The sequence below is a fragment of the Nelumbo lutea genome, chromosome 2 (genome assembly GCF_056320005.1).
Source record: "Nelumbo lutea isolate HS-2025 chromosome 2, American lotus-T2T, whole genome shotgun sequence".
NCBI lineage: Eukaryota > Viridiplantae > Streptophyta > Magnoliopsida > Proteales > Nelumbonaceae > Nelumbo > Nelumbo lutea.
In genome coordinates this window covers 107,303,285-107,315,554 of record NC_142685.1, presented here as the reverse complement: position 1 = coordinate 107,315,554, position 12,270 = coordinate 107,303,285, and the positions used below count along the sequence as shown (strand labels likewise).

Sequence of the window (12,270 nt, the reverse complement as noted above, 5' to 3'; positions counted from 1 at the left end):
AGCCTTTTTGTAGAAAAGGATTGTGAAGCCATCATGGCTGGGGCCTTATCTCCTAAGCTCAGGACACCACAACACACATCTTCAAGAGTGAAAGGTTTCTCAAGTACTTTCTACTCCTTTGAAATAGTTGCAAAGTGACAGGTTTAAGAGTGAACCTAAGCAAAAGTGTGGTTGCAAGGGTTAATTTGGGTCAAGATGAGATAGACATATGGGTTGGGGAATTGGGATGTGTTGCATATGATTGGCCATTGAAATATTTTGGACTTCCTTTAGGTGTAAATCCTAGGGTGTTGAACTTTTGGGATCCAATAGTGGAAAAATTTGAGAAGAAATTGGCTACATGGAAGAGGAATTACATCTCATTGGAAGAAATTGGCTACATGGAAGAGCAAATCTCCCGATTTATTTCCTCTTGCTTTTTAGCATGCCTCAACCCATTATTAAAAGGTTAGAGAAGATTATGAGGGATTTTTTGTGGGAACCGGGGGAGGAGAAGGATCATCTAATTAGATGGGATATTGTGTACAGAGGGAAGAAGGGGTTTGGTGGATTGGGCTTGGGAAGGTTAAAAAGAATGTGGCTTTGCTAAGGAAATGGCTTTGGAGATTTCCATGGGAAATAAATAAATTATGGTTCAAAGTGGTGGTTAGTGTGATAGAACAAGAATTGGAAGAAATTGATATCTTTCAACTGAGAAAATAGTACATATATATACAGCCTTGTAGATACTAAAAAAGGAAGAAAATCATACAGCCTTGCAGATACTAAAAAGGAAGAAAATCATACAGCCTTGCAGATACTAAAAAGGAAGAAAATCATACAGCCTTGCAGATACTAAAAAGGAAGAAAATCAAAGAAAGAATAATTCCTATAATCAAGCTATTCCTAATTGGGCTAATACTACATATTTACAGCCTATAATTCCTATAATCAAGCTATTCAATCATGCCCAGCTTGTTACAAATATAAGAAACCCGAGCTCCATTAAGAGCTTTTGTAAAGATATCTCCTAACTGCTCTCCAATCTTCACATATGCTGTAGAGATCAAGTTTTGTTGAATTTTCTCACGAACGAAATGACAGTCTATCTCAATATGTTTAGTTCGTTCATGAAAAACTAGATTCGAAGCAATATGAATCGCAGCTTGATTATCGCACCATAGCTTCGCTGGAACTGAGACTTTAAGACCGACCTCAGTTAAGAGTTGAGAAACCCACATAACCTCACACGAAGCTTGTGCCATTGCTCTATACTTAGATTCTACACTAGATCGCGACACCACATTTTGCTTCTTACTCTTCCACCAAACCAGATTACCACCAACAAAAACACAATAGCCAGTAGTGGACCTTCGATCAATCTTGGAATTTGCCCAGTCCGCATCAGAAAAACACTCAATATTACTGTGACCATGATTCTGTACAGTATCCCCCGTCCAAGATTTCCTTTCAAGTAACACAAGATTTGTTCTAAGACTGCCCAATGATGCACTGTAGGAGAGGACCTAAATTGACTTACAATACTAACTGAGTAAGCAATGTTAGGACGAGTCTTGGAGTACTGCATGGTTTGACTCCTAGTTTCCCGGTTTTTGTTAACAGGTCCAAAACATACTTCCTCTGAGATAGGAAAATGCCTCTTTTACTCCTTGCCACCTCAATCCCCAAGAAGTATTTTAGGTGCCCCAAATCTTTAGTATTGAACTGGCTCTGCAAGAAGGATTTCAAGGATGAGATTCCCTTCGTGTCACTCCCAGTGATAACAATATCATCTACATATACAACAAGTAGAATGATGCCAAATGTGGACTGCTTATAAAAATCAACATGGTCAGATTTGCTCTTCCTTATCCCAAACCTCTCTACTGCCTGACTGAATTTTCCAAACCAAGCTCAAGGACTCTGTTTTAGTCCATACAACGATTTTCGAAGACGACAAACTTTCCCAGACTCCCCCTGAGCAATAAACCCAGGTGGTTGCTCCATACAAACCTCCTTCTGAAGAACTCCATGCAGGAAAGCATTTTTAATTACAAGCTGATAAAGTGGCCGATCATATGTAGCTGCCAGAGAAATAAATAATCGAACTGAAGTCAATTTTGTTACAGGGGAGAAAGTATCAGAATAGTCCACGCCATATGTCTGTGCATCGCCTTTGGCCACCAGGCAAGCCTTTAGGCGAGCCACTGATCCATCAGAATGAAATTTGACTGCAAAGACCCACTTGCATCCAATCGCGTTCCTACCAACAGGTAAATCGACCAGATCCCAAGTACCATTCTCAGTCAAGGCATTCATTTCCTCAAGCATGGCATCATGCCACCCAGGATGGGATAAGGCCTGGTGAACAGATTTGGGAATCCCTACAGAATTAAGAGAGGCAACAAACGAACAAGAAGTAGAGGACTAACGATCATAGGTAACATAAGAGGAAATTGGATAAGTACACTGACGTTTATCTTTTCGAAGAGCAATATGTAGATCAATATCACTGGGCATTGGATCCGATGACGAAGAAGAGACCGGTGTCGGACTTGTCACAGGAGGATTAGGTCGTCGAGAATAGACTTGAGTAATAGGTGGTTTTGGTTGAGAAGTGGTGGGGGTATTGGAGCAACACTAGCGTCTGGACTGGTGACATGATACACTAGTATATCATCATCCTCTTGTGGACACACAGGTGTAGATGGAGCGGTAAAGAAAGGAAGATGTTCATGGAATGTAACATCAGTTGACACAAGGTACCTATTTAAGAGGAGAAAAACACCTATACCCTTTTTGGAGACGAGAGTATCCCAGGAAGACACATTTTAATGACTTGGGGTCCAATTTGGAAACCTGCAGACAAACATCACGAACAAAACAAGAATATCCAAAGATACGAGGTTCAACAGGAAACACAGATTTATTAGGAAACAGAATCTTAAAAGGAATTTGATCATTTAGAACAGTGGAGGGCATGCGATTAATAAAAAAACACGCTGTAGAAACAACATCAGCCCAAAACTGTTTAGGAACGTGTGTTTGAAATAAAAGAGCCCTGGCAGTTTCAAGAAGATGTCTATTTTTTCTCTCAGCCACTCCATTTTGAGATGGAGTATCAACACAAGATGATTGATGGAGAATTCCATTATGAGCCATGTAAGTCTGAAAGGAATTAGAGAAATATTCTTTGGCATTATCACTTCGCAATGTTTGTACAGACACATCAAACTGGGTTTTTATTTCAGCACAAAAGGTTTTAAAATGTGAAAGCAACTCAGAACGAAATTTCATTAAATAAAGCCAAGTCATACGAGAAAAATCATCCACAAAGGTAACAAAATATCGAAATCCAGTCTTAGACATAATGGGACAAGGTCCCCAGACATCTGAATGTACTAACTCAAAAGCATGACTAGCCCTTTTATTAACTCGAGAAACAGACGATAGACGATGATGTTTTGCAAACTGACAAGACTCACAATCTAAAGAAGATACATCATGAAATTGAGGACATAACTTCTTTAACAAAGGTAAAGATGGATGCCCCAACCGACAATGAGCTTCAAAAGGAGATAAAGTACTGAAACAGACAATGATCAGGAAAGAATGAGATACAACAGTTAAGAGTACGAGTGAGTTTGCTAACAGATACCAAATTAAAAGAAAATTTTGGTAAACTCAATACGGATGACAATGAAATTGTTGGTCTAGGATTGATAGTGCCAGAACCAAGGGTAGAAGAAATAGAACCATCTGCTAAGGTGACTGAAGAAGGAAAAGTGTGTGATTGGAAAGTAGAAAGAGACTAGGATTATCTGTCATATGATCTGTTGCACCAGAATCAATGACCCACTGAGAGGAAGAAGAAAGAAGACATGTATTGGTTTTACTTGACTTAGCAAGGGCAGTGATGGACTGAGATGAGTTCTTTAATGCCTCTTGATATTGGGTAAATTTCGCATACTCATCTGCAGAAATTGTAATGGTCTGATCTGACGATGGATGAGGAGCATCACTCGTACTTACAACATGAGCTGACTGAGACCCAGAAGACTTCTGGTTTTTCTTTAGCAACTTTTGGCAAGTCCTTTTAGTGTGACCTGGTTCATGACAATAGTAGCAAACTACTCCCCCTGTGGCCTGAGTTCCAGCATTTCGACCACTATTACTGCCACCTCTGCTACTATTATGAGAATGAGACCGGACAGTTGATCCACTATTCTGACTGATAAATGCACTAGGTTGTTGTACAGGTGAGGTATGAGAACTAGTATCTGTACGAAGGACCCTAGTAAAGACCTATTTTAAAGAGGTAATCTCAGGATTAGACAGAATCTGTGACTTAGCACTATCAAATTGAGGATTAAGGCCAACCAGAAAACTCATAATAGCCATCTGTTCACGTTGAGTCTGCTGAACTTTGATATCAGTACTGAAAGGTAACAAGGTGTTCAAATTCCTCATAAGTGCATTTGAAATTCATGAAATAGGTCTAGAGAGACTGATCCTATTGTTCAGCTCGAGAGAATGTCTTGCAAACATAAAAAATACAGGAAATATTTTCTTTACCAGAGAATAGAAAATCCAAATATTCCATTAGTTCTTTTACAAACTCACAGTGAGAGACATGACCGACGTACTCATTCTCAATAGAATTACGTATTTGCAAAAACAATTGAGCGTCAACCCTTAGCCATTCAGTGCGAGTCTCATCAGTAGGAGGGTCCTTAGTCAGATGGTTGTCCTTAGAGATACTCCGTAAATACAAACGAACAGTCTTACTCCAGTCTAAATAATTAGTTCCGTTTAGTTTTTGTTCAGTGATTTTAGACGGAGTGGGGATAACACTAGGCATAGCCAAGTTCTTTTGTTCAACCACCATCATAAACACAAGAAAATAAGCTTTTAACAACCAGCAAAGCCAATAAAACACACTTAAATAGAATCGGCAGCAGATGCAACACCCAAACAACAAGAAATCACAACTGGCAGCACCGAAATATCAACTGTATAAGAAGAATAGAGAAGAAAGACTTTTCTGATGCGCAAACAAACACAACAGGAGTAACACCGAGGCTGAGGCGATCGTCAAAAAAGAGACCGGTGAAGGTGGGTAGGCCGATCTGGGGATTCCGCTTCCACTGGTAGGGGCGATGAGATGCAGATGTCACTTGGAGTGGGTGACCTAGAGATCACAGCTGCTGCTCACTTGGGCAACATATAGAATTCAAAGCTGCTCACTTGGGCAGCAAAGGGAAGAAAACCAGAAATTAATTTCAGACTGGAATTGGTGTCTCCAGCTTTGATACCATGTATAGAACAAGAATTGGAAGAAATTGATATATTTCAATTGAGAAAATAGTACATGTATATACAGCCTTGTAGATACTAAAAAAGGAAGAAAATCATACAGCCTTGCAGATACTAAAAAGGAAGAAAATCATACAGCCTTGTAGATACTAAAATAGGAAGAAAATCAAAGAAAGAATAATTCCTATAATCAAGCTATTCCTAATTGGGCTAATACTACATATTTACAACCTATAATTACAACCTATAATCTCGTAACAGTTAGTATTCATGGGCTCTCTGAGATTGGTTGGGATGCAAGTGTCTCAAGCAGTGCTTTTCCTTGGAAAGCAATTCATAAGGTTCTTCCGCTCTTAACCACATCAGGTATGATAACAAAGTTAAGTTTTGGGAAAACCTTTGGGTGGGTGAGAATCCTTTGAAGAATTCATACCCCTCACTATTTTCTCTTTCTTCTTTCAAAGGTAAACCAATTTGTGAATTCTTAATTCCATCTCTCTCGCTTTCGGGGTGTGGTTGGAATTTGGGTTTTCATAGATATGTGAGAGACTCAGAATTGGGCCGGGTTTCAAACCTCCTACAAATTCTGGACGGGGTTTTTCTTGACTCTAGTAAAGGAGACAGTTGGGTTTGGACTGGCCAGTCCTCTGGGCTTTGCAGTTCTTTTTTCATTGCTTTGTCTTCTTCAGCTCTCCCTTCAGTATCTGTCCGAGTTAAAGAAGTCTAGAGCCGTCCTATCCCCCCCAAAGTGAGTGCTTTTTTTTTGTAGGTTTTCTTCGTGCAATCAATACTTGTGACATATTACAAAGGAAGACCTAGCTGGTGCCTTTCTCCCAACTGGTGTATCTTGTGTAATTCTAATGGTGGAACTGCTTATCATCTTCTCATTTCTTGCCCTTTTGTCTGCTGTATTTGGGATAGATTTTTTCTGCTCTTAGGTTGCAAGCGGACTATTCCAAGCAGTCTGGACAAGCTCTTTGATTCATCTACTTTCAGGTGGCCAAAAAGGAGGAGGTTGCTTTGGAGGTGCACAAGGGCTGCAGTGATTTGGACGATTTGGGAGGATGGAAATCTAAGAATTTTCAAGGAAAAGAAAAGAAGAGTAGAAGCTGTGTTTGAAAGCATAATGATCAAAGTGGTGCACTGGGTAAAGACTATGAATGTGTTTTCTGAATTCACCTTTGATAATATTTTCAGAAATTGGGGGCTGGTTGCTGCTTCTTCTAGAGAATGGAGCCCACCTGAAGCTAATTTTCTCAAGTTGAACTTCGGTGGCAATAGTTTTGGCAATCCAGGCTCCTCTGGGATAGGGGGGTTGATAAGAAATGATGGGATAAATTCTGGGGATGTTCTAAGGACCAATAGGGGAAGGGGGTTCCACAAGAGCTGAGCTAAAGGCAGTAATGTTTGTGTTGCAAAAAGCCGTGGAGCTAGGAGTTCAGAAGCTGATACTTGAAGATGACTCCAATGTAATATTAAGCTGGTTGAAAAAAGAGGAAAAGAGTCCATGGTGTTTCAGAAAGAGATCAAAAAGTTTAGAAGACTGTCAGAAAATATGCAGATAATACTTCTCTGGAGTCTCAAGATCGGCTAACAGTCTTGCAGATCAATTAGCAAAACAAGGGGTTAAAAGAGAACAGTTGTTTTGGGCACAGTTGTAATCTTAAAAAGGCAAAGCCAATGTTTTTGTTTCTTTGTTTCAATTGTAGGTGGTATCTGAGGCTGAGGCTACTCGTATTCTGTAATCTCACACTTCTTTAATTAATAAAATCTCTTTCTGTTTTACTGATAAAAAAGGCTTTCAGTAGAAATTCTTGATGTGTTCTTTAGTGGTTTCTTTGTCTTCCACTTTTTGCCCATCCATCAGTAAGCTTCCAATCAAGTTCACCCTCTTCCTCGCATTTGCCATTTGGTGAAAAAATGCCGTGTTTTTGTCTCTAGCTTTCAGCCAGTTTATTGGTGCCCTTTGCCTACATTTTATTTCTTGGTATGCTTTCCTGTCATAGCCTTTTTGCTTCACCCTTATTTTGTCCTCCTGGATTTCAGAAATTTCCTCTTTTTTATCAATTTCTTCAGTCACCTTCAATGCCTTAGATTTTATTTTTTCTGCCCCTTTCAGTGCTTCTTCCATCCACTTCATCATTTCTTTTTTCAAAGCTCATAGCTTCTTTGCTAGAATATGAGGAGCTTGGTTCTTGCAACCACTGGTGCTCGAACCTGAAAGGCCATCGTGAGTGTCTCATCCTCTGTCCATGCAAAATGTTTGGCTTGTGATTAGATAAAGGTCTGTGCACTGCTTCTTGAAACAAACCCGTAAAATGCTCCAATCAGTCAAGTAAAACCAAGAATAAGTTTTACCAAGATAAAGGTCCGTGCATTGCTTCTGTTACCCAGTGATTGAGAGATTACTAAGAGACTTGCAAATTAGAAGAGAAATTACATCTTGGGGGGGGGGGGGTAGGATAACTCTAATTAAGTCAACGTTAGCCAATTTACTTGTGTATTTCCCATCTACCTTCTTCCTCTTGACCCCCTCCTCTTAAGGAGGCTTACACCTCCTTGTGTTTGGGAGGCTTATGCCTCATGTTCTGAACTATGCTTCACGGCTCTAGGTAGTGGAACGCTTTGCGTCACGCCTCTGTGTTTTAAAACATTGCTTGAGACATCCTGTCCCAAGCTATTTGTTGGAGACTGTCAAAAGAAACTAGTATTTTAATTTAATAATGTTTGTTTTGTTATTATACTTATAAAGTTAAGAATGTAAAAGTATCCAAGAGCACCGTGTAAAAAATATCTTGGTGATTAAGTGAGTCAACCCTCCCTGGGTGTCTTATTTCCTAGGTGTTACTCTCAATGTTAAGCTACCTTGGTATTACCTGATTGTCTAGGTAGTATTCCTAGACGTAGCCTCTATTTTATATGATAGTGGGCTATTCTTGTATCATTTGGTGTGGCAATAGCAAACATGATTTCATTGGGGGGTTTGGTTTTCCATTTGATTGATAGTAGCATGATTATGTTTTATTGAATGGTTGATCACAAGAAATTGTTGTAACTATATGAGCTAATGAAAAACCAAATCGCCCTGGCATGCACTTAGTGGTGGTTTGGTTTATCCTTTGATTTATAGCATGTCTAGGTTTTTTAGAGGCCACATAAAGTGTTATGATAATGTGAACTCATCGCTCCACATGTTAGGCCACCTTTGTGTTTCTTGATATTCCCAATAAGATGGTGGATCCTTGAGGTAGTCTCCATTTTATCATATGATAGCAGGTAGTTCATGTGTAACTTTTGCTAGTAACAACAATTAGGAAATTTCATCTTTCATTTGATTGATAGAATGTTTGTGTTTTATTGGAGGGTTGCAAAAAAAGTGTTGTGACCATGTGGACTAATTGAAACCAAATCACCTAGCCGTGCACTCACAAGGTGATTTGATTTTAAATTTGATTAGAAGCATGTTTTGACTTATTGGATGATCATAAGAAAGTGTTGGGACCACATGAACTCATCGAAGATCACCCAAGCATGCACTCAATGGGAGATTTGGTTTTTCTTTTGATTGATAGCATGTTAGTTTTATTGGAAAGTTACAAGAAAGTATTGTGACCATGTGATCACATCACATCACATGTTAAGCTACCTTGGCATTTCTTGATTGTCATAATGAGGTAGTAGACCTTAGAGGTAGTCTCTATTTTTTATATGTTAGTGGGTTATTTTTGTATCGTTGGGGTAGCAAAAAGGCATGCACCCATTGGGTAATTTGATTTTTCCTTTGATTGTTGGCATGTTTGTGTTTTATTGTAGGGTTTTTCTTTTGATTGATAGCATGCATGTGTTTCGTTGGAGGGTTGGATGAAAGTGTTGTGGTCATGTGAGCTCATTGTTCAACATGTTGGGCTACCCTAGACACAATCTCTATTTTCTCATATGTTAATGGATTTTTAGTGTGTCATTAAGGGTAGCAATTTCTGGATGCACTCATTGGATAATTTGGTTTTCGTGTGATTAATAGCATGTTTGTGTTTTATTAGAGTCACAAGTGTTGTGACCATGTGGACATTTTGAAACCAAATCATCCAAGCAAGCACTCAATGGATAATTTGGGTTTTTCAAGTGGTTGATAGCATGTTGTGTTTTTTGGAGGGTCAAAAGAAAGTGTTATGACCATGCAGACTCATTGCTCAACAGTTTTTTTTTTTTTTTGCAGATATACTCATTGCTTTACATGTTAAGCTATCTTTATATTTATTGATTGTCAAAGGGAGTGGACCCTAGAGGCAAGGTTTGAAATTTTGACATGATACACCTGATACATGGCGTGTTATATTGTATCTTGACTACATGATACTAGGAACGGTAGGAAAGGTGTTTCTTAATTTTTCCACTGTATTGCCTTGTATCGGTAGTGTATTGGTCGATACACTATGTATTTGTAAAAGGCAGAAATTGAAAAAAAAAAACAATAAAGGGGGAAGAAGGTTTCTTTCCCCCAAAATAAGCCTTCTTTCACCTCCAAACGAACTATAAAGCTCCAAATGCCATTCATGGAGTGTTAGATCTACAAAATAAATAAATAAATTAATAAATGCAAAAAATGCAAGAAACAAGTGTCAATCAACAAGGTTTTTGAAGATTTTTCAAGATCTGGAAAATATTACAAAAATAGGTAACATTTTTCAATTTCTCATAATATGTTATGATTTCTTGTGTGTGTGTGTGTGTTTGTGTTTTTTCTTTAGTGCTTGAGAATGCTTAAATCCATGTTGATCTACACTTCTTGTATTGAAAATCGTAGATTATTTGGGGTTATGAATAGATCTATGGAAGTTTTATGAAGAAATTTGGGAAAGATATAAAGTAACAAAAAAATTGAAAAATATATTCTTTTTTGATTTGTCCATAATGGCTGAATATGCTATAGATCTTATCTATCATATCCATAAATCAATTGAACTTCCTCAATATTTGTTTTTTATTTATATTTGTAATTTATGAAATTGAATAAATAAATATTAATTATTTATATTTTCTTGTGACCTGCCCATAAAGACTAGGTATGTTGTAGAGTGTAGATCTATGGATGATTTGTCATATCCATAGAGAAATTGAAATTTCTTCTTCAATAATAATTTTTTTTTATAATTTTAGGAATGAAAAATAAATAATTATTAATAATGTTTTTTGTGGTCTAATCATAAGGACTAAACATGTAGATATATGGATGATCTATCATACCCATATAGCAATTGAAATTTCTTCAATATTTATTTATTTATTTTTTGAGTTTTTGTATCATATAGGTTATTAATGAATACTATCATTCATGAAGGTATGGTCTATACTAATATATTCATGAAAAAAATGGAATAGAACAGAAATTTCATAAAATAGAGGGGCTGTGCCTCTATTGATTGGATAGAATTTTGAGTTCTTCCAGCTTATCAGTTCAAATTTTGAAGTTTTCAAGGGTTCAAAGCAGTATATATGTTGACTGAACCCTAAAAAAATGAGAAAAATAATAAAAAGAAACTAGTATTTTAAACTGAATAGTTTAGTTTAATAGTAAAAAGTTATGAATATAAAGTATCCAAGAGCATCATGTAAAAAATGTCTTGGCGATTAAGCAAGGTGACCCTCCCATGAGCACCTTATTGCCTTTACTACTATGAAATATGAATAGTTCCTTTTGGAATGATGCTAGCTTGACCAAGGAGCTGAAGAAAGTCATATTGGAGGATAGTATGGGAGCAGTGTTTTAAAAGGCGTGGGAGGCGTAATGCCTTGAGGCGTATGCTAGAGGCATTGACACCTCTAAGGCATACACCTTAGGAGCAAGAGGCGTATGCCTCAAACACTTTTTTCATGAGGCGTGCTAGAGGCGTATGCCTCATGCGCCTCATGCACACCTCATATAAAAAGACAAAAAAAAAAAAAAAAGAAAAGAAAAAGGAAAGGAAAGGAAAGGGAAGAGAAGAAAAGATAAGGGGAAAGAAAGTGTTATACATTGAGATTCAAGCAGATTTCTAAGGACTTGATGATCTAAATAAGGTGGGTAAGGAGATCTACAAACAGTTTGGCTAATGGTCTAGCAAAGCAAGGAACTCAAAGATAGTCTCTATTTTTTAATCTAATGAATCCATTTTGTGTTGCTGCTCAAAAAAAAAAAAAAAGAAAAGAAAGTGCTATGAATCTTTTTTTTTTTGATAAATGAGTAAAATTTTATTAAACCAGGAAATAAGAGTTACGTGCAGCCCAAAGAAAGGCAGGAGATGCGACCTTTCCTTTAAAGTTAGTTACAGAGTTATAAGTACAAAAGAAATTACACAGAAGCCCAAATTAAAGTATCCTGGAGAACCCCTTGTTTTGCAAGTGAATAAGCCATTGAGTTTGCTGATCTGCTTACCCATTGAACTCTGATTGTTATATTCCTTGTTAACCATTTAACCTTTTTGAGAAGATCTCTAAAACCCCAAATCACAGTGTCTGGATCCTTCAGCCAACCCACTATCACCTGGGAATCCCCTTCAATGATTAGATGCTCTATGCCTAGCTGATTTGCAAGTTGGATTCCTTGTACAACAGCAAGTAATTCGGCCCTTAATGAGTCTCCCACACCCGTAGGACCTGAGTACAAAGATATAATGTTACTATCTTTGTTTCTCAGAACTCCTCTTATGCCCGAAGGTCCTGGATTTCCTTAGCTACTCCCATCAAAGTTCAGCTTGATAAACTCCTCCCCTGGTGGCATCCATTCAACCCCACATCTGTCCTTCCTAGTAGAAAGCATTAGCCATTGCTAATAAGATTCTCCATAGGTCATCAAAAGAGTATGCATCAAAAAGCTTTAGAGTTTTCAGCCACTGAATTGCCCTTTTCAGAATACATTCTTTAACTTTCGAGAAGCTCCTTTCTTTTTCACAAAATATTTTGGTGTTCCTTTCTTCCCAAACTGTCCACAACTAAGCT

At 37.8% G+C, this 12,270-nt stretch overlaps 1 protein-coding gene across 6 annotated transcripts in view; it reads left to right on the top strand.

The window, feature by feature from the left end:
* The window catches only part of LOC148872576 (Cornichon family protein), a 56,081-nt gene that overhangs the window by 34,135 nt on the left and 9,676 nt on the right, over positions 1–12,270 (top strand). For 2 of the 6 annotated variants that reach the window (XR_016107452.1, XR_016107451.1), the window contains one exon: positions 9,512–9,586. The exons of the other annotated variants lie outside the window; for them this stretch is intronic. The gene's annotated coding sequence lies outside the window, so the exon portion shown is untranslated. The remainder of the gene's footprint in view (positions 1–9,511; positions 9,587–12,270) is intronic. 6 annotated transcript variants of the gene reach the window in all.